Below are 20,548 nucleotides of genomic sequence, written 5' to 3'. Positions count from 1 at the left end.
TTGGCTGCAGAATGGGTGTGTACATCTGGTAGACCTGACCACTTGGTGGTGCAGTGTGGATGTGCATACGACTGTGTATGTATGTGACAGTGATTACCGTGTGAGGTTTATGGAACAGCTCTGGGCAGCAATACAGGTTATGTGAGTAAGTTTCATGCAACAGTAAGAATGGTCAGTAGTATACATAGCAGCTCTGGGCAGCATCAATAGACTGTGCTATTGAAGTGTAAATAGTGATTGCCACATCAGGGGTACAGTTGAAAAGTGAAAAAATATTTGGCACACTGATTCACCCCCCCTCTCAGTGTCAATCGGGACCCAACAGTACCCACCTGTCATACCCACCCGAGAGTCAAAACTTGGGATTTTGACCGGGCTCGGACCTCGGCTCAAACCTCACCCCAGGCATACATTGTAGCCAACGTATATATCTTAAAATACAGATATAATACCTGTTTTATCCGTACATAGCCTTATGGTAGGTGCACGTACACGGTTTGGGTACTCCCGTCTCTTCTGGCACTGGCTCGGACTTATCGGGCCAGCCGGTGTTTAAGGTCACCCGTGCCATCATAGCCCATAGGGAATCCGCTCTAACATCCTCTGGCTCGGTTCCTGCATGGTTAAACCGGTTCAATCGCAAAATCAGACCGAGTTTAAGAAGCGGGATATTACATCACCCCTATTGACAAGGGGTTATAGCACCCGAGATTTGGAAACCTAACCCATTAGCATTCCATATGATGCATTCCATCCATCATCTATTACACCAAACAATCTCAAACATCAGGCACACAGTGCCGGAATTCACCCTTCAGCCCCACCATGTCTTGTCTTACCTTTGTTACCTTCACATTATTATAATATTCATTTCCACAATATGAAATTCACATAAATTAAATAATAGCAGCAACACAATAACAATGCAACAGTTCTATCTTGTATGAGTAGCAAGCATAAAAAGTAAAAGAATATTAAACATTATAAATTAAGGATCAACCCCCACTCACCTTATCATCCTAATCACGAGTGCCATAAAGTCCCAAAATCAGTCTCTGTATCCTCATCGGTGATTTAGGTTCCTAGAAAATAGTGTATATCACCATATTAATCCACTGAATACGCAAACCTAGCTTGGCTCACTACTGAACCCAACTACTATTTCACAACCTATAACCCACATCCTTAGTTAGTTAATATCTCACAATACTCCTCGAGATACCCCTCCAGCAACCAACTAGGGTTACAGATGCTCCACCGGCAAGTGGGCAGCAAGGACATCGGCCATCCACTGAATTCCTGCATTCTACCACTAAGCATGCTCATCTCAAATTGCCATAATTGGGCACAAGGCCAAGGCCGTTGTATCAGACAATAGGGGGAGGGTTTTTCTTAAGCCTCTAGGTTCAAAATACACTTCACCAATCATTCCCATTTTCAAGAGCAAACCTCAACCCATCCAATTCCCAATATTCCTTTGTAATTAAGTAGCTAGAGTTGCTGGGCTGGGGATTTAGCATTTTCCTACACAATCCCAACCTAATTGAGGCTGAACAAGACTTAATAAAATTATTTTGAATCATGGTGCAGCATCAATTAATGCTTATAGAAGATATTTTTCTTTTTTGCTAGAAAATAGAAGATAATTACACAAGGGCACTGCACAAGATGATCAAATGAGCTGAATTGAGTTCCAATATCAAGAACCCACATATACATCTTACCAATTTGGATTTTTCCCTTTCAAATCCCCACTCATATGAAGTTGATGGAATGCAAGGATTATGGTATCACCCTACCTCAACTTCGATTGAGCTCAATTGGGGGAAATTACATACTTGAGAGAAGAATTCATATAATTCACTCTCAATTTCCCTAGAAATACAGCAACAACACATCTATATACCCAATTCTGAAATTTCTTACATGCATACCCCAATTACATGGAATTTTATTTGCATGGCAAAAGCCCTAAGATCCCGAAATCCCAGAGATGGGTCAGAGTCAAATTGGGTCCTTGAACTGACTTTGGAACTTGGGATTCGTCACAAGGCGTTAAATCCCAGCTTAGGGACTCAATTTCATCGAACAATTGCACATGCACCATAACCCTAGCATGCTACTACCCCTGTACTACCAAATCGTACAAAATCAAGAGGACAAAACCACTCACCTAGCTGCAGGGATGTTCAACGGCCTTTTTAGGTGCAGTATTTCAGTAGTAACCTCTTCCTCTTCCCTCTTTTCTTTCTCTTCTCTTCTTCTTCTTCTTTCCTTCTTGTTGTTCTTGTTGCTCCAGAAGTTTCAGTTTCACAAAATAAGTGAACAGTGACTGAAATTCAACATTTATAGCCAACCAAATGGATCTTAGGGTTTGTTTGGCTAAACACTTGAAAATCAATTTTTAGATTAAACCTTTATATCTCAAAGTGGACGCCACCTATTGCTGATCTAATAAATGGTATACAATCAACATTAGGACCCCAAAACACTGGGTAAAAGTGGAAGGCTAAGTCGTAGGGCTGTGGGCCCCACACAATACATATGGCAATTTCTGTGCAGGACAACACCACTGGCCAGCTAGTTGGACCTACCGATGGGCTACTATCCAGCTTAGTAATGCTGGTCCACCACTACTAAGCTTCCACAAGCCAACTAGCTATGGTCTTACCTTTTTGTTCACAATTCTTTGAATGGTTTCCAGTGCTGCTAGCATGCTGAACACTGACAGGTGGGATCATCTTTACTTCCAGACACTCCACCATTGCCAACCATCTAGCTGAAGTGTTTCTCACTTCTAGTTCTTTCCCTGAACAATAGAGATACAAGTTAGGTTTTACCAGAGTATCTTCCCCCCTCCTTACAAAAAATTTCATCCTCGAAATTATAAGAAGTGCTTGTTAAACCAAATAGTAGGGTACTTCTCTTTCATCCCACTCTTCCATTCCCAGGATGCTTCTTATTCTGGTGTTTTCTCCATTTGACCTTCACATAAAAAATAATATGGTTGTGGAGCTGATGATCCTTACATTCAAAGATTCCTTTAGGTTGCTCCACATAACTTAAATCACTATCTAGACTAGTCGGTGTAGTGGTGGTCAAAATATGTGAGGGATTAGGAATATACTTCCTCAACATGGAGACATGGAAGACATTGTGAAACTTTTCCTGTTTTGGGGGTAATGCCAATCTTTAAGCTATTGTACCAATCAGATCCAGTATCTCAAATGGTCCCACATATCAAGGAATCAGTTTTCCTTTTTTGCCAAACCTCTTTACTCTCTTGACTGGTGAGAGAAAAAGACCTTGTCTCCCACATTGAATTCTAGGTGTGTTATTCTGTTATCAGCATAACTATTCTGCCTGGATTGTTCTATTTTGATTCTTTCCCTGATCAAATCTATCTTTTCACATATAGCCTGTATCAGTTCGAGGCCCAAAATCCTTCCTTTTCCAACTTCGTTCCAGTGTAATGGTTCTACACTTTTTACCATACTGTGCTTTAAAGGGTGCCATGCTAATAGTTGCCTGATAACTGTTATTGTAGGCAAATTCAATCAAAGACACATGCTCATCCCAACTGTAGTGCATTTCCAGAGCGTGGGCTCTCAACATATCCTCCAAGGTTTGGATTGTCCTTTTTGACTGACCATCCATCTGTGGATGAAAGGCTGTGCTAAAAGTTAGCTTAGTCCCCATTGCTTTTCGCACACAATCCTAGAATATAAAAGTAAATTGAGAATCACAGTCGAAGACAATGTTAATAGGCACTCCATGGCATCTAACAATATTATCCACATGCAACTGTGCTAGCTTTTCCATAGAGTGAGAAATCTTCATTGAAATTAAGTGTCCTACCTTAGTCAACCGGTCTACAATGACCCAAATGGCATATTGCCCTTCTTGGTTCATGGTGGTCCAATCACAAAATCCATAGTGATGTGCTCCCACTTCCATTCTAGAACAGGAAGAGGTTGCAACAGACCATGGGATCTTTTCCTTTCTACTTATGTAGTAAAATTTCAACAGGATTGCAATTTGGACAGCCCCTTGCACCTCTCATCTTGCCTTGTATGAATCCTTTTCTACAGCAGCAGCAGCATCTCAATAACACCAACAAGAGAGCACAGCAGAAGCAAAGAAAACATGTAGTTGCAGCCTTCTTCTTTCTCCTTTCTTTCTCTTGCTGTCCAAGTGAGAATTGATATACTAAAGTCGGTGGTGGCCCTTTTATAGCCCCAATTCCTTAGTGGAATGTTCCACTCACTCATAAGAATAATATATATATATATATATATATATATATTACATTATGTCATAATATGACTACATATATAATTAATTACATGCTTAACTTTAAATTATTTAATTCTTATTATAAATTATTATTTAATTTATTTTATCATAACAGACTCATAAAAATAGGTCCTCATGTCAAATTATAAAGTGGGACCCACTACAGTCAAAACTGACTATTCTGTCCAACTGACAGGCCTGCCTGTCATTCCCAGGGCTCTCCCACCTGTTGAGTGTAAACCAGCCCCCTTGGTCTGAACAACTCTCTATTACACCTAACCCCTATTATAGGTATATTTTACCAGTTAGCCCATGCCAGTATTAGCCTTCTCTACCTGGTATCCTGCCTATCCAGAAAGAAGGTAGGAAAATGAAATTAGGGTGTTACATTGTAAAGAATAATCCTATTGTAAATAATACATTATATAAGTTTCAATTATCCATTCCATTATCTTTGTCTCATTTATTATCCAACTAGATATACCTTTTATGCTCTTCCATTATTGACAATGAATGGCTTTAGCACCTAGGCTTGTCCCCTAAGGTGTATTCTAAAGCTTATGATTCTTCATTTTTTTCTTGAGTCTTTTAGGTATAGTCCTATGATACCGGTAGTCTTTTATATAGGTGCCTTATATAACTACAGTATGTGACACTAGATACCTGACCATATCCAGTTAGCCTGACTCTCCAGGATCACAAAGATGTAGGCTGATAACCATAATCCACAAGATAACTAAAATCATATACATAACAAGATCAAATAGATAATTCTGGTGTCTAACTACATGATAACTCTGTATATTACATCTCAAAAGGGGTGAAATGCAATCCATCTCCAAAGATTTTACATATCGTTCATCCATCAGAGTATAATTTATAGCAGCGGATATATAAAAACATAAACACAAAAAGAAATCCCGAGACACTTAGTAACTCCAGCCTCCAAAAGCACAGTCATCGCACCCACAATTGGGTCCATGCTTTGGCTTGAAATCTTAAATGACAGCCAAAGTGTCCAAAGTAACTGCCGAAGGATCAGCTCTGGTACATGGCAACTTAGTAACTTCTCCATCTAAAAAAAAATTGAATAATGGGTGAGCTCCACATGCCAGTGAAGAATGGGGCAAGCAAGAAAACACAATACTGATGGAATGCATGTTCCACACCTTATATGATGCTCATAATTTCATTTGGCAACTCTAATTCCTATTCAATTATTAGGTCCTTGATTATGGTATTAGTGCTTGATACCACTCTATCACACCCCACCTTAAAAAGCTAAGGTATGCGGCACTGGACACCTGACTGTATCCAGTCATCCTGACTATATCTAATCATCCTAACTCTCCAGGATCACAAAGATGTAGGCTGATAACCAGAATCCACAAGATAACTAAAATCATGTACATAAAAGATTGAATAGATAATTATGGTGTCTAACTACATGATAACTCTATATATTACGTCTCAAAAGGGGTGAAATACAATCAATCTCCAAAAGATTTTACATATCCTTCATCCATCAGAATATAATTTATAGCAGCGGAATACAAACATAAACACAAAAAGAAATCCCGAGACATTCAGTAACTCCAGCCTCCAATAGCATAGTCATCGCACCCACAGTAGGTCCATGCTCTGCCTCGACATCTGGAATGACTACCAAAGTGTCCAAAGTAACTCTCGAAGGATCAGCACTAGAACCAAGCAACTCAGTAACTTCTCCATCTAAAAAAAATATGAAGAATGGGGTGAGCTCCACATGCTCAGTAAGGGGTGGGGGCAGGAAAGCAAACACAATACAAATGATGCAATGCATGCTCCACACCTTCTATGATGCTCATGAATTCATTTGGCCACTCTACTTCCTATTCCATCACTAGTTCCATGATTATGTATTAGTGCTACATAACGTAGGTGGTATCCCCTCCCCAGTATGTCGGGCTCCAGAAATACAAGCTAATTGCAGGTAGAAGTCAGCCAATAAGGAAAAGAACTTCGGTCCCTCGTCTAAGCCCTAGGTTAGTAACCCCAACAGCCATGCATACAGTATGTCATACCGTGTTGCAATCCGCTACTATGTACAGTCTGTCATACCCTGGAAGTGCATTGCTGATCAGGCAACCACATAATGTGACTAGTCAATGCATCACCCCTTACTGACAAGGGGTTGTAGCGCTCGGGATGTGGAAACCTAACCCATAAGTATTCTATATGATGCATTCCATCCATCACCCATCACACCAAACAATCTCAAACATCGGGCACAGGTATTGGAATTCACCCTTCAGCCCCACTGTGTCCTATGTTACCTCTCTTACCTTCACAATATCACAATATCCATTTCCATAGTATGAAAATCACATAAATTAAATAATAGTAGCAACACAATAACAATGCAGTAGTTCTATCATGCATGAGTAGTACGCATAAAAAGAAAAAGAATATTAAACACTCCGTAAATTAAGGATCAACACCCACTCACCTTATCACCGGATTCACGAGTGCAATAAAGTCCCAAAATTAGTCTCCATATCCTCATCAATGATTTAGGTTCCTAGAAAATATATATGACCATATCAATCCATTGAATACACAATCCTAGCTTGGCTCACTACTAAACCCAACTACTATTTCACAATCTATAACCCACATTCTTAGTTAGTTTTGACCTCACAATACCCCTCCTTGTAGGATAAAATCATCTAGGATATCTATACATGACCCACATAAGGGCAGGGTACCCACATCAAAGGCTCCGACCAACTAGGGTTATAAATGCTCCAATGGTAGGTGGGCAGCCAGGCCACCGACAGGCCGCTAGCACCCACTGGTGCATGTTTATAGAATTCCTACATTCTGCAACTCTTCTTCCTAGACTCAAATCACCATAATTGGGAACAAGGCCGAGGACCATTGTACTAGATAGTAGGGGGAGGGTTTTCTTGAGCCTCTACGATCAACATACACTTCACTAATCTTCCCATTTCCAAGAGCTAACCTCAACCCATCCAATTCCCAATATTTCTTAGCAATTAAGTAGCTAGAGTTCCTGGGTTGGGGATTTAGCATTTTCCTACACCATTCCCACCCAATTTAGGTTGAACAAGCTTAAGAAAATTATTTTGAATCAAAGTGCAGCCTCAATTAATTCTCATAGAATAGAATTACACAATGGCACTACATATATTGATCAAATGAGCTTAATTGAGTTCCAATATCAAGAACCTACATATACATCTTACCAATTTGGGGGTTTCCCTTTGAAATCCCCACTCGTCTGAAGCTGAATACAAGGATCATAGTACTACCCTACCTCAGCCCCAATCGAGCTCAATTGGGGAAAATTATATACTTAGATAGAAGAATTCATAGAATTCACTCTCAATTTTCCCAGAAAATATAGCAACAACACATCTATACACCCAATTCTAAAAATTCTTGCATGCATGCCCCTATCTCAACCCCAATTACATGGAATTTTACTTCCACGGCAAAAGCCCTAAGATCCAGGGTTCCCAAAGATGGGTCAGAGTCAAATTCGGTCCCTGAACCCACTCTAAAACTAGGAGTTAAATCCCAGCTTAGGGACTCAATTACATCAAATAATTACACATGCACCATAACCCTAGCATGTTACTACCCATGTACTTCCAAATCATACAAATCAAGAGGGTGAAACCACTCACCTAGGTGTAGGGATGTTCAACAACCTTCTTAGGTGTAGCAGTTCAGCATTAACCGCTTCCTCTTCCCTCTTTTCCTTCTCTTGTTTTCTTCTTCTTCTTCTTTCCTTCTTCTTCTCCTTGCTGCTCATCAGTTTCAGTTCACAAAATAAGTGAAGTTTGGTTGAACACTTGAAAATCAATTTTTTCATTAAACCTTTATATCTCAAAGTGGACCCCACCCATTGCTAATCTGATAAATGGTATACAATCATTGGGACCCCAATAGGCTAAGTTGTAGGGTTGTGGGCCGCATAGAGAACATGTGGCAATTTCTGCCCAGGATAGCACCACCAACCAACCGGTTTGACTTACCGGTGGGCTATTGTCCAGCTCAGTAATGCTAGTCCACCCCATTGCTAGGCTTCCACATGCCAAATAAATATGGTCTTACCCTTTTATCCGTAGTTTTTGGAATGGTTTCCAGTGTTGCTGGCATGCTGAACACCGAAAGGTTAGGTCATCCTTATCTTCTAGACACTCCACCGCTGCCAACTATCTAGCTAAAGTGTTTCTCACTTTCAGTTCTTTCCCTGAACAGTAGAAATACAATTTAGGTTTTACTAGGGTATCATATTGCTTTTTCAATCAACTGTTCATTCACAGTTAGGGCTACAAGAGATAATTTTGGGATTTTCTACTCAAGGCATCAGCCACCAAATTAGCCTTTCTAGGATGTTAGTGGATGGCGCAGTCATAATCTTTCATCAACTCCAACCATCTTCTTTGTCTCATATTCAACTCCTTCTGGGTGAAAATGTCACACCCACTCCTCATTATGGGAATACCAGCAATGTGAATAAGACGCTTAACCACCTTAGACCTCTATCAGGATCTCTGATAGCAGTACAGTAACATTCACAACCACATCACACCAAACCACAAGAACAATTGTAGCAGAATCAAAGTATAATTTAGTGAACATAATTTAAAGGGGGAAATATCTAATGATAACATATATCTATAACCGAGTTATTCAATTACACCTGATGAGGAAAAATATGTCCACTTCCTCAGCACGGCTGAAGCATGTATGCAAACCTGAACAGAAGATTGACCAGCCACCTCTGCCCTTCATCAGGCCGTGCTGCAGCCTTGGCATCTCATCAGGCCGTGCTACCACCTCGGCCCTCCATCAGGCTGTGCTATCACCTCGGCCCTCCATCAGGCCGTGCTATCACCTCGGCCCTCCATCAGGCCGTGTTGCCACCTCGGCATCTCATTAGGTCGTGCTGTCACCTTGGCTCTCCATCAAGCCGTGCTACCACCTCGGCCCTCTATCAGGCCGTGCTGCCACCTTGGCATCTCATCAGGCCGTGCTACCACCCTAGCCCTCCATCTGGCCATGCTGCCACGTCGGCATCTCATCAGGCCATGCTTCCACCTCGGCCCTCCATCAGGTCGTGCTACCACCTCGGCCCTCCATCAGGTCGTGCTACCACCTCAGCCCTCCATCAGGCCATACTGCCACCTCGGCATCTCATCAGGCTGTGTTGTCACCTTGGCCCTCCATCAAGTCGTGCTGCCACCTCGGTCCTTCATCTGGTCGTGCTGCCACCTCGGCATCTCATCAGTTCGTGCTACTACCTCGGCCCTCCATCAGGCTGTGCTGCCATCTTGGCCCTCCATCAGGATGAGCAGCCACCTCGGCCCCTTCTCATGCCAACAGTCACCTTGGCTCGATTGACCTATCACCTTGGCTCGACATAGTCAAGTAAGGCACCCAGAAACATGCACACATCCACTCCTACATTCAAGGGACGTGATCCTTAATCACGGGGGTAGGACTCTATCCACTACACATCATCAGAGGCATCCACCCCTCTCACGACTTGCATCTCAAAGATCAATAGGGAATATTCCTAGAATATGCCCTGAAACCCAGAATATTCCCAGAATCATAGTGCCACTCTTGCTGTGGAAAGATCTGACTTAGGCATCGGAGAGTCTCCTGTCGAGTCAGCCCGGCTCTCCCCTGTCATCTCTTCTGTGCAGGTCGGTTGGTGCACCAGGAACTACAGGGAAGATCATCTGGTCAATTTTTACCGCATCAACACCCATTCACGACTTACATATAATAAGCCTAAAAGAATACCTAGCAACAATTCGGTATCAAAATCCCAATCTCTTAAGGTGCCGCATAAACACAGGTGTCGCAGGCATAGTCTGGATGTACTTTTCAACCTTTGGCATTCACCAGTCACTGACTCCATACTCGGGTGCAAAGGAAGTAGAGTCACATCCCAGTGGTACTACGGTACATACATCATCATCTAAAAAGCAACATATACATGGGGTGAGCTTCCAACTAGCTCAGTAAGGGGTGGGGTTCAGGCACACACATACATACATATATAAATAATCCATGATGACATGAGTACAGAAAGTAAACACATAGTCCATGATGTGAATGATGCAATTCATTTGATTATTAAACCACCTAACATACAACTAAGTCGGGTTCATTCTACTATAATGCATTAGGTTGTATCTCTGGTCCCAAAACTTGGACATCGGTCACCTAGCGATACAAACCCTGATTAGGAGCATGCCCGTCCCAGAATACAACCATCGATCACCCAGCAAACCCCTAATAAACCCCTCCTAGCAGTCATAGCACCGAAATCACCATCAGTCACTTCAGACTATTTCTCGCCTCCAGCAATAATCACATCATACTGCAAGAGTGGCATTCGAGAAAGGTTCATCGAACATATCACAATTGGGTTATCCAACATCTTACCTCCTGTTGGCAAGGGGATGTAGAATATCTACATACTTTGCATAATGATACAGTTAGTTTGGAATACGATACCGGAATCACCCATCGGCCACATCGCATCCATTTCCAATCCTAGCTAGCATACAAGCAGTTGAGTATGGACTATGCGATATCGGAATTACCATCAGCCACAAAGCGTATCCATTTCCAACTATAATCCTGGAGTGCACGATACTGTAATCATCCATCGGCCACAAGTGAACAGCAACTATATCTAAATCTAATGCACATACTCAATGCATAAATGCAACATCCACACGGCGATCATGGTACCAGAACCACCTCGACCACACGGGATCTCATCACACATCTAAACATACCACACATATCATAATTCTCAATTTCATAAACATAATGATTCAATAAACATAGATCAATATAATCATTTCAATAATTAAATAATCATTTAAATTCCTAACAGATGTGAGCAATTTCTATTCCTAACACATGCAAGTAATTTATAGATATCAAAACTCTGAAAATAAAAGTCAACCATCCCTCACCTTGGTTGTACTTGGATAGAAGAGTTCCAAGTTTGCAACCGGTTATCACTCACTTAAAGTCTCGTTGTACGTGCATATCTCTATCCTATGTATAAAGGTAACTGGACATCAATGCGTGTCAGGAACACCGGAGGGGGACCCAAAAGGGCCGCCCCAATGGGTACATGCACTGTAAATTTTGATAGTACAAGGGTGGTTACCAAAAACATGCCACTAGCAACAGACTGATTCCACCAGAAATATCAGTCTTGTTTCCGGTGTCCTTGGCAGAGGCTTCCTAAGAGCATGGGCTTCACCGGTAATATACCATCGGATCCATCCCAGGTTGTTTTTGGTGGCTATTTCTGGTGGATTCCCATAAATTAGCCGTGGGATTTGGGGCTTTCTGGCTCGGGCCCTTGGTGGCTGGGATCTGTTCCATAGAGTTTGTAGAGGGTATTCATACTTTCATTTTAAGCTAAAAAAATCCCAATTCCACTGAGTCATTTGGAGGAACGATGATCGAAAGATCAAAACCCTAACTTCACTTTTGGTCAAAGGTGTTGCCGGAGCTCACAGCTTGGTTTAAGCTCGGCAATCACATGGGATAGTGAAATGACACTCACCCGACCTCCGGGAGGTGCCAGGGTCAAGGTTACCCATCCAACCTGGTAATTCACTCCCTTGCTCAGCTACACAAGTTCAAAATGAAGAGGGAGAGTGGTAGGAAAGTAGCACTTACCCCCGGCAAGGATTCCAGCAATAAGGTGTGAAGCTAGGAGCTAAGGTGAGCCTCTTCCCCCTTCTTCTTCTTCTTCTTCTTCTCCTTCCTTTCTCTCCTCTTTTCTCTCCTTCCCACGTTTTGGACAAGGTGGTAAGTGAGAAATGAACTCACTCCCTCTTTTATAGTAAATTATGGACCTAAGGTCCGTTTAGCTGGGCACTTATCCGGTCCAAGTGGGTTATTCCGTCATTCGGGACACGTGGGTCCAACTTATTGGACTCATAGGGTGTACAAGTCATAAGGAAGGGTGTGGGAGAGTGTGTGGGGTCATTCAGGACTGGTTGTGATGTGGGTGGTGGGGTCCACATGCATCAGAACCCATTTGAAAGCATAATGGGCCACTGGATTCAGGGTCATCGGATTTAGGCCAGGTGTTTCTGATGGCCTTATTTCTCGTGGTCAAGGCAGTGTTGTGCCTGTACTGGTTGTTGTCCCCTCTTAGCCATCCCATAGGGGTTGCCCTAAGTTATGTGCATGGTCCTCTGGCAATTATAGTACGTGTTGGGACTCGAGTAGGGAGGTGTCGGGTCACTTACCGCTTAGGGTCGAAAGGTTTGAATCCCCTCCAGTTGGACTGGCATGAAATGCACGAGCAAGTGGGCTCATCCCTTCCCATTTTGCAATGAGCTGCTGTAATCTAAAACACATTGGTACTCCGTATTTCCAGTCCGAGATCTATCACAAAAGTTCTAATTAGACCAGGTTAGGACAAGGGTGTTACAGCTAAAGTACTTCAAACTTTTGTGATCATTATAAATTTACTCTTTTCACCGTATAGGTAGTGACACTAGATCTTTAATGCAAAAATCACACCTGCTAATTCTAAATCATGTGTGGGGTAAATCTTTTCATAATCCTTTAACTGTTGTCATGCGTATGCAATGACTTTTCCATTTTGCATCAACACACAGCCTAACCCTAATTATGAAAAATCACTATACACCTCCATTCCCAAAGTGTCATCTGCAATGGTAAGCACTAGAGCTGACACTAGCCCCTGCTTCAATTCTTGAAACCTCTTCTCACATTCCTTTGACCATTCAAACATTACACCGTTCCGTGTTAACTGGTCATATGAGCGAAAATGCATGAGAAGTTCTTTATAAACCTTCTATAGTAACCTACTAATCCCAATAAACTAAGAATCTCACCAATATTCTTTGGTGACTCCCAATCAAGTACTGACTTTAGTTTTCTATGGTCAACTTCAATGCCCTTCTTCGAAACAACATGTCCTAGAACGTTCACTTGGGAGAGCCAAAATTCACATTTGCTGAATTTTGCATATAGTTGCTTCTCTCCCAACCTTTGCAATGCTCTTCCCTACTTTTGGAGTAGATCAAGATATCATCAATGAAGACAATGACAAAATTATCTAGTATATCATGGAACACTCGATTCATTAACTCCATGAATATAGTTGGGACATTGGTTAACCCAAATGGCATGACCAAGAACTTATAATGCCCATAACGGGTTCAGAAAGTGGTCTTGTTAACATTACAATCTCTGATCTTGAGTTGATGGTACCCCGATCGAATATAAACTTTGGAGAATGTAGTTACACCCTATAACTAATCAAATAAGTGTCACACCACACCTTCACTTACTTGAAGGCTAGTGACTTGGACACGGTCTCATATCCAATAATGCAACCAGGATCTCCGTTGCAGTACTTTCAAATCATGTGTTTATGAAATGAACTAAAATCTACAAGTATTCAATAGATAATAAGATAATATCATAGTGAATTTCTACTGATACTTAGCATATTTATACAAAAGGAATGTTTAACTGTTCAACATATCTTACATATCAGAATAGTATATCATAACTTGTATATATACAAAAGGATCAAAAGAGAAGGATGAATCCTATCGTCCTCAAGGTGCCCTATAGGTACAGCTCTCACAAACACAACCCGGTTCATATTCACCTAGTTCTTCAGCCCACAACTTATCTCCATACAGAATTGTCACTTCTACTATAGCATTTGAAGTAATACCTGGATCACCATCTAAAAACATATTAAAAGGAGGTGAGCTTCCACGAAGCCCAGTGAGGGGTGGACACGCAAGAAAGCACAACCATATATGAATGCAACTATAACAATAATGCCCAACCATATTAGATAGATATAATCTCATGATCCGGATTATTACACACAAGCCTAGTCAACAAATTCTAAATCCCTATTGGGTTTTAGTGCTATTGCAACATAGGTGGTATCCTTGATCATGAAGGTCCCGTTATCAGTCTTTTGGTGATACAAGCCAGTTGCAAGTCATAAGCATACCGGTCCCTACATGTATACTTGTTACCTGGTAAACCCCTATTAGTAATCCCATATAAACCATAAACCAGAATGTCCCACAACCTCGGCCACACAAGGTTTTTCACGACACTAGAACCCCCACCTCAGTCACCGAAATGTCCCACAACCTCAGCCCTATCGACATTGGAATTAGCCAATACCTTTCCCCTACTGGCAAGAGGTTGTAGCACTCAGGTTATTTTTCTAGCCTAATATAGGGTGATCATGATTGGAATGCAGTACCGGAATCTCCCATAACCTCGGTCACATTTTATCTCATTTATTAACAGCAACACCAACACTAACACCAAAAAAAAATATCAATGTGCACATTTAAATTCTCAAATAGTAACAGGTTCATAATGCATAATTTATGATCACATATATATATAACATGTACTAAACACTCCTGAAAATAATTTATAAGACCCACTCACTGTGTTTTCCTATTTGTTACGTATTTTCAATATTCTCGTGCCATGATGCTTCACCCCTTGATGGCTCTATTCCTATACAAGACATGGTTTTTAGGTCAATGATCAAACATGGGAAAAGTCTCCCTATGGGTCAACTAACCATCCAAAAGGAGGTCAATACTGGGTTTCATGTGGTTCCCCAATGGATGCTTACTGACTGGAGGTGACCCACCAGTAAGTTCACTGGCTGATGAAACCAAAGGTCCACAAAAGGGATCAAAAGTGTATACAGTTCATCAGTGGATGGTCATTGGTTGGAGTTCACCCGTCGATGACCATTAGCTGGTGAAGAAAAAACTAGGGTTTCTCTACCCAAATTTTCTCCACATGCCATTTGGGTACTTTTGAGTGACTGTGTGTGTGTCTAATTCCCAATGTGGTGATGATCCCAACCCCACGTCTCATTTTACCCTCTTTTGATTAGTTTACAAGTTAGGGTTTGAAGTTCTAGGGTTAGTTTTCATGTAGGTAACACCTACATACGCAACTTATTTTAGGAATGCATCTAGTTACTTAGATTACATAGGTTCTTAGTGTTTACTCGTTACCCCAAATTTGAGGTCTAGGTTACCCAAAATTTGGGGATTTTGGTTGGAGCTTCATGCAATTGCCTCCAATTCCACCTATGACCACCACAATCCCTTATTCTAGGTGTACAACATCATTTCCCTAACATAAGGTTAGGATGGTTGATTATAGGGGATTTGGTCAATTGCTCAAATCTTGGGTTTGGGTTGCCAAAATCTGGGTTTTAAGATGGGGCTTTTCATGTGGGAGGTCTCCCCACTCAATATGAATCGTTAATTTGCTATCTTAGGTCCCCTACACCAAAATCCCCCACTCAATTAGTAAATCAAGTAGGTGGGGTTTCCCAATTAGCCTAGGTTAAGAAATAAGGTAAGAGAGAGAGAGAGAGTAAACATTCATGAGAGGTACAGGGAGAAACTCACTTTTAATGGTAGGTGAGTGGAGGTGATCTCCTCCCCTTGGTCCCACCTTCTTCTTCTCCTTTACCTTCCTTCTTCTTCTTCTTCTCCTTTCTCCCTTCTCCCTTGCTCTTGCCTTAGTTTGGTAGGTAATGAAATGAATGAGCAAGTACCTCTATTTATAGTAACTTAAGTTAGTTAGGGTCTATTTGAGAAATAAATGAGTTTTCACTCATTACTAGGTTAATTCCCAAATCCACACTAGCGGGCCCGCCTTGGGGTGACCTAATACATTAATCCCCCTGGTAGGTTGTACCAACCATTTGATGTGGTCTAAAGTGCATGGATGCGAGGGCCTAGGCCCCACAGATAAATAACCCTATTTTGGCCAGTACCTACACTTGAGGGTGCTCACTAGCTAATGGTGATCCATCAGTGAGAATTAACCAATGAGGGCTAAAAATGCCCATTTTTCTTGGGACTTCCCTAGTAAGCTACGCTGATGGTCCTTAAGGCCTGTGATGGAATGTTCATGTATATATGGTATGTATATGAAATCAATAACAGTAAGCACCAAGGCTTTAAGGGTTTGAATCTTTTCCAACATCTTAACTTGATCCACCAACACGTAGGATAATCTTTCCCTTCCATCCAGTGAGCTAGGCAAGCCACAAGTCACCAATGGTTATCACCTTGGGTGCATCACCTGTGTCCAACAGTTGAAATTAGTCCAGGGTTTTGGGCACAGTTGTAACAATAAATTATCAATCCTGGGCAATGGATACTGGTTCTTGATTGTTAGCTTATTAAGCTCCCAGTATACACACTCTCATACTCCCATCCTTCTTCTTGATAAACAGCATGGTGCTCTCCATGGTGACACAATTGGCCTAATAAATCCCTTCTCAACCAATTCTTTAAGTTGGACTTTTAACTGCCTTAATTGTGATGGTGCTATCCTACACGGGGCCATGGATATTAGTGTTGCTCCAGAGATCAAATCAATCATGAATTCTATTTCCTGATCTGGAGGTACTCCTACCATATCCTCTAGAAACACATTTGGGAATTCCTTCACTATGTCTATCTTATTGTCTAAAGGTGTAGTCTTCTTGGTTGTGTCCATCAAGGTTGTAAGGTAGGCTTCACACCCCTTGTCCAATAACCTCATCATCTGTAGTGCGAACATGACTATTTTCTTGGCTTTCTTCCCCTTGTTTCCCTTATAGACAAATTCAACCCTATCTCAAGGCTTAAACACAATTTTCCTCTCCTACACATATCACACAATCTCTATAGGTAGATAACCAATCCATGCCTAAGGCTTAAACACTCATGCTCAATTTAATTAAATGAGCTATCATATCTTGTCCACAGACTTATACTAGACATGGTTCATAAACTTCATCCAACTCTACTTCACTCTTAGTAGGTGTACTGACTACTAATTTGCTTGTTAACTTCTTTGGTTTAATTCTCATCTTAACAACAAATGATGTGGATACAAATGAATACGATACGCCAAAATCAAATAGTACATATATAGTGTCATCGAGATTAATAGGATACATGTGATAACCCCAGGTGTAGACTCAGCATCCTCTGAAGTGATGGCAAACACTCGTCCTTGTGGTCTATGGTCTAACTCCTTGTATTATAACAGGACGGGTGGCCAATTAAAGCTAAGCTAGTCTTGGAGGTGCTACATATAGATCCTCAGGCTTCTTTATGGGCAACACCTGGCAAAGTGGCCCATCTATTGGCAAACATAGCATGGTCCTAATGGTTGAGAGTCACAGTAGGCCTTGGGCTGCTATGAAGCTTATCTTATATCAGGTCTTCTAAATTGGTTGGCCATCGGGTTAGGGAATGTTCCTCTCACCAATCTATTGAATCCTTACACTGCATACTTCCTTCCTTGTTGGCTCAGGAAGTTATCTCTTTGTCTATCTTCAATAGCATTAGCTGCCTGGACCACATGGGCATAACTTTGTAACCAATGTGCTATCAATATAGCACCAAGTCCCGATCTCAATCCCTTCTCAAATTTTCTTGCTTTGGCTCTATCTTCTTTCAAGTACTCTAGAGCAAAGAAGAATAGCTCCTCAAAATTTTGTTGGTATTCTAGTACAGATCTGGGTCCCTATACTGAACCCATGAATTCAGCTTCTTTTCTGTCCTTCACAGTCACTAGGAAGTAGTTCCTATACAATGCCTCAGTGAAGTGCCCCCAAGTGAAGTTAGGGTGCATTGTTGCCAGAATAGGCTTGGTAGCCTTCCACCATGCACTAGCCTCATTTTGCAATTGATAGTTGGCACATATCGACTTCTGCTCATCGATGCATGCTAACACCTCAAAGGCCTTTTCCAAGCTCAACCCACTTAGTAAGAGCTAGTGGGTCTTAAGAGACTCCATTGAAATATAGAGGTCTATATTTTTGAAACTTCTCCTTCAACCTAGAAGTATCCATCCACTCATGTACCATGGTCTAACACATTAGGTTTGTGGTCCATGTGGTATCGTCATGTCTAACATATGTTGAGGTACCAAGTTCGTGTTAGATGGTACTTGTTATGGAGGTAGGGCAGATGGATGTGCACCCTAAAGCATAGGCAGCATAGGAGGTGGGATTGGCTATGTCTCCCTAGTTTGGATTATAGTCTCAATCCGAGCCTGTCATAAACTCTCTTTGTTGTTGACGCAATCCTTGCATCAGATTGTTTATGATGGAGGCCACGTCTTGAGCTATCACTAGGGAGGAGCCGGAGGAGGAACATTAGGCACCGTTGGCTCGGGTACCTCCTCGTTCTCAGACTCAAGAGAGGAAGTCCTCTTAGTTGCAGCCCTTGTGACACGGCATTGTCCTTTAGGTGGCCGTCCCACTTGCGTGCGGGCTCCCTTCAGTGCCATTGGGAATTTCTACAAAACATAAACATCATATAAACTTCCATCAATAGCAGCTTACTTTCCCAAAAAATACAACTCAAAATCACCCATGTGCATTAAAATTTGATACAACGAAGTGTTATGCTCATTCATAGCCCTTTTTACCCGAACCAGTTGGTGTCACCGGCTAATGGTTTGCTCCGGTGGATGCAAATTGGGGGACGAATCTGAGCCCCAGTATGTAGATCAAATGGCCCACCAGTTGGTGTCACCGGTCGATGAACTTGTCAAGGCCGGTCGACTGCTTAGTAAAATTATTGTTTTGAAACAAGTCGGAACATCGCCTTTGAAATACCGTACGTGGAGATGCCTCACCCGAGGGATACTGCTTGGGCTGGTGGGAAGTGGATGTCGAATGGAAAACTTAGGTCTAAGAAATATATATTATGAGGACAAAGGGCTTCATAGACCTCTCCTTTAAAAGAGCGGTATGGGTCTGGCGGTCTCTATAAAGTGGGAGTCATCACCTAGATCAGGGTGTAGGACACAACTAAAAATAAAATAAAATGACTCCATCCAAACTATCTAACCAAGAGTTAGGGTTCGTGTCAGGTTGCGATCCAAGGAAGATGTTTGGTACCTTGGTCCACCTGGTGAAAACCAGACTTCAACCCTAGGTATTGTACACTATGAATGGGCCAACTAGAATTAGACCCATCTGTACACACTCAAAATTAAGAAAACATAGCCAAATATACAAACTAAGGAAAAAGAGAGGTCAAATCAGCATACCCTTATCCAGCTAGCTTTATATGTTTGTAATTAGAAAAGTAAAGCATACACGCTGATATAATCATGGACTAGGAGTGGAAAACCCCTAATCTAGCATACATATAGGTGCAAAAAATATACAAGATCACAAAGAATGAAAGAGGGGATAAAATCAACATATCTTTGTCCAGCTATGCTACACGGTTAGGCTACATTTGGTAACGTTCTAAAAAAATATTTCTGGAGTTATGGAATAAAGCGTTTGGTACATTTATGGTCTGTTTCGTTTTTTTTTTTTTTTTTTAACAAAAAGTGAAAAAAAAAAAAAACCAGAATTTACTTAACGACAAAAGGTAGTTCCATCGTTCCAATTTCGTTCCAAAAAAAAAAAACCATTTTGACATAGAAACTGAAACTTCTGTTTTTGACACAAAACGTGGAACATAAATATTACCAAATGCAGCCTTAGTATACAGGATGTAAAACAGACATGCTATTATCATACATGGAAAATGATCAAAGAGAAACCCTAAGCTATCATACATAAATGATGTGAATTACCAAATTATCATTCAAGATACATACATCATATCATAATATCTAAGCATCCAAAGCATAAAAGATATGGAAACCAAAATATAAAAGCGTTGGAACTCATCTAATCATAACAATCAAGAACACATCATCATAAGAAACTATAACAAAATTATATATACATGCCAAAAATTATAGAATTGTCATTCATCGACGAACATTCAACATGCATCAAACAAAAAATTACATGCATTGGAACTCATCTAATAATGACATTCAAGAACACATCATCATAAGGAATTATGGAAAAAATTATACATACATGCCAAAAATTACATAATTACATGCATAACTAAGAAGACTCAAAACATTAAAATATAGGGGTTGGTATCATGCAATCATGGAGGATAGAATCAGCACAATATATAAAGATCTAAAATAAATCAAAATCAAAATGAAACCATAGAAATTGATATGCCAATAAAATAACCAAACTACTCTTATATATTAAACATAGTCTAGGAAAAAAGGAAAATATCAAAACGAAAAGAAGAAAACCATACATGAT

At 41.1% G+C, this 20,548-nt stretch overlaps 1 long non-coding RNA gene across 1 annotated transcript; it reads right to left on the bottom strand.

Moving 5' to 3' along the window:
* Positions 1 to 562: 562 nt before the first annotated feature.
* LOC122058864 lies at positions 563 to 2,312 on the bottom strand. The gene is made up of 3 exons (XR_006133964.1): positions 2,174 to 2,312; positions 1,011 to 1,082; positions 563 to 615 (listed from the first exon to the last, which is right to left on the bottom strand). It is a non-coding gene; the product is annotated as an uncharacterized LOC122058864 (long non-coding RNA).
* Positions 2,313 to 20,548: the final 18,236 nt, after the last annotated feature.

This window comes from Macadamia integrifolia, chromosome 13, assembly GCF_013358625.1.
Source record: "Macadamia integrifolia cultivar HAES 741 chromosome 13, SCU_Mint_v3, whole genome shotgun sequence".
Classification (NCBI taxonomy): Eukaryota; Viridiplantae; Streptophyta; class Magnoliopsida; order Proteales; family Proteaceae; genus Macadamia; species Macadamia integrifolia.
This window is presented reverse-complemented; position numbering and strand designations above follow the sequence as displayed.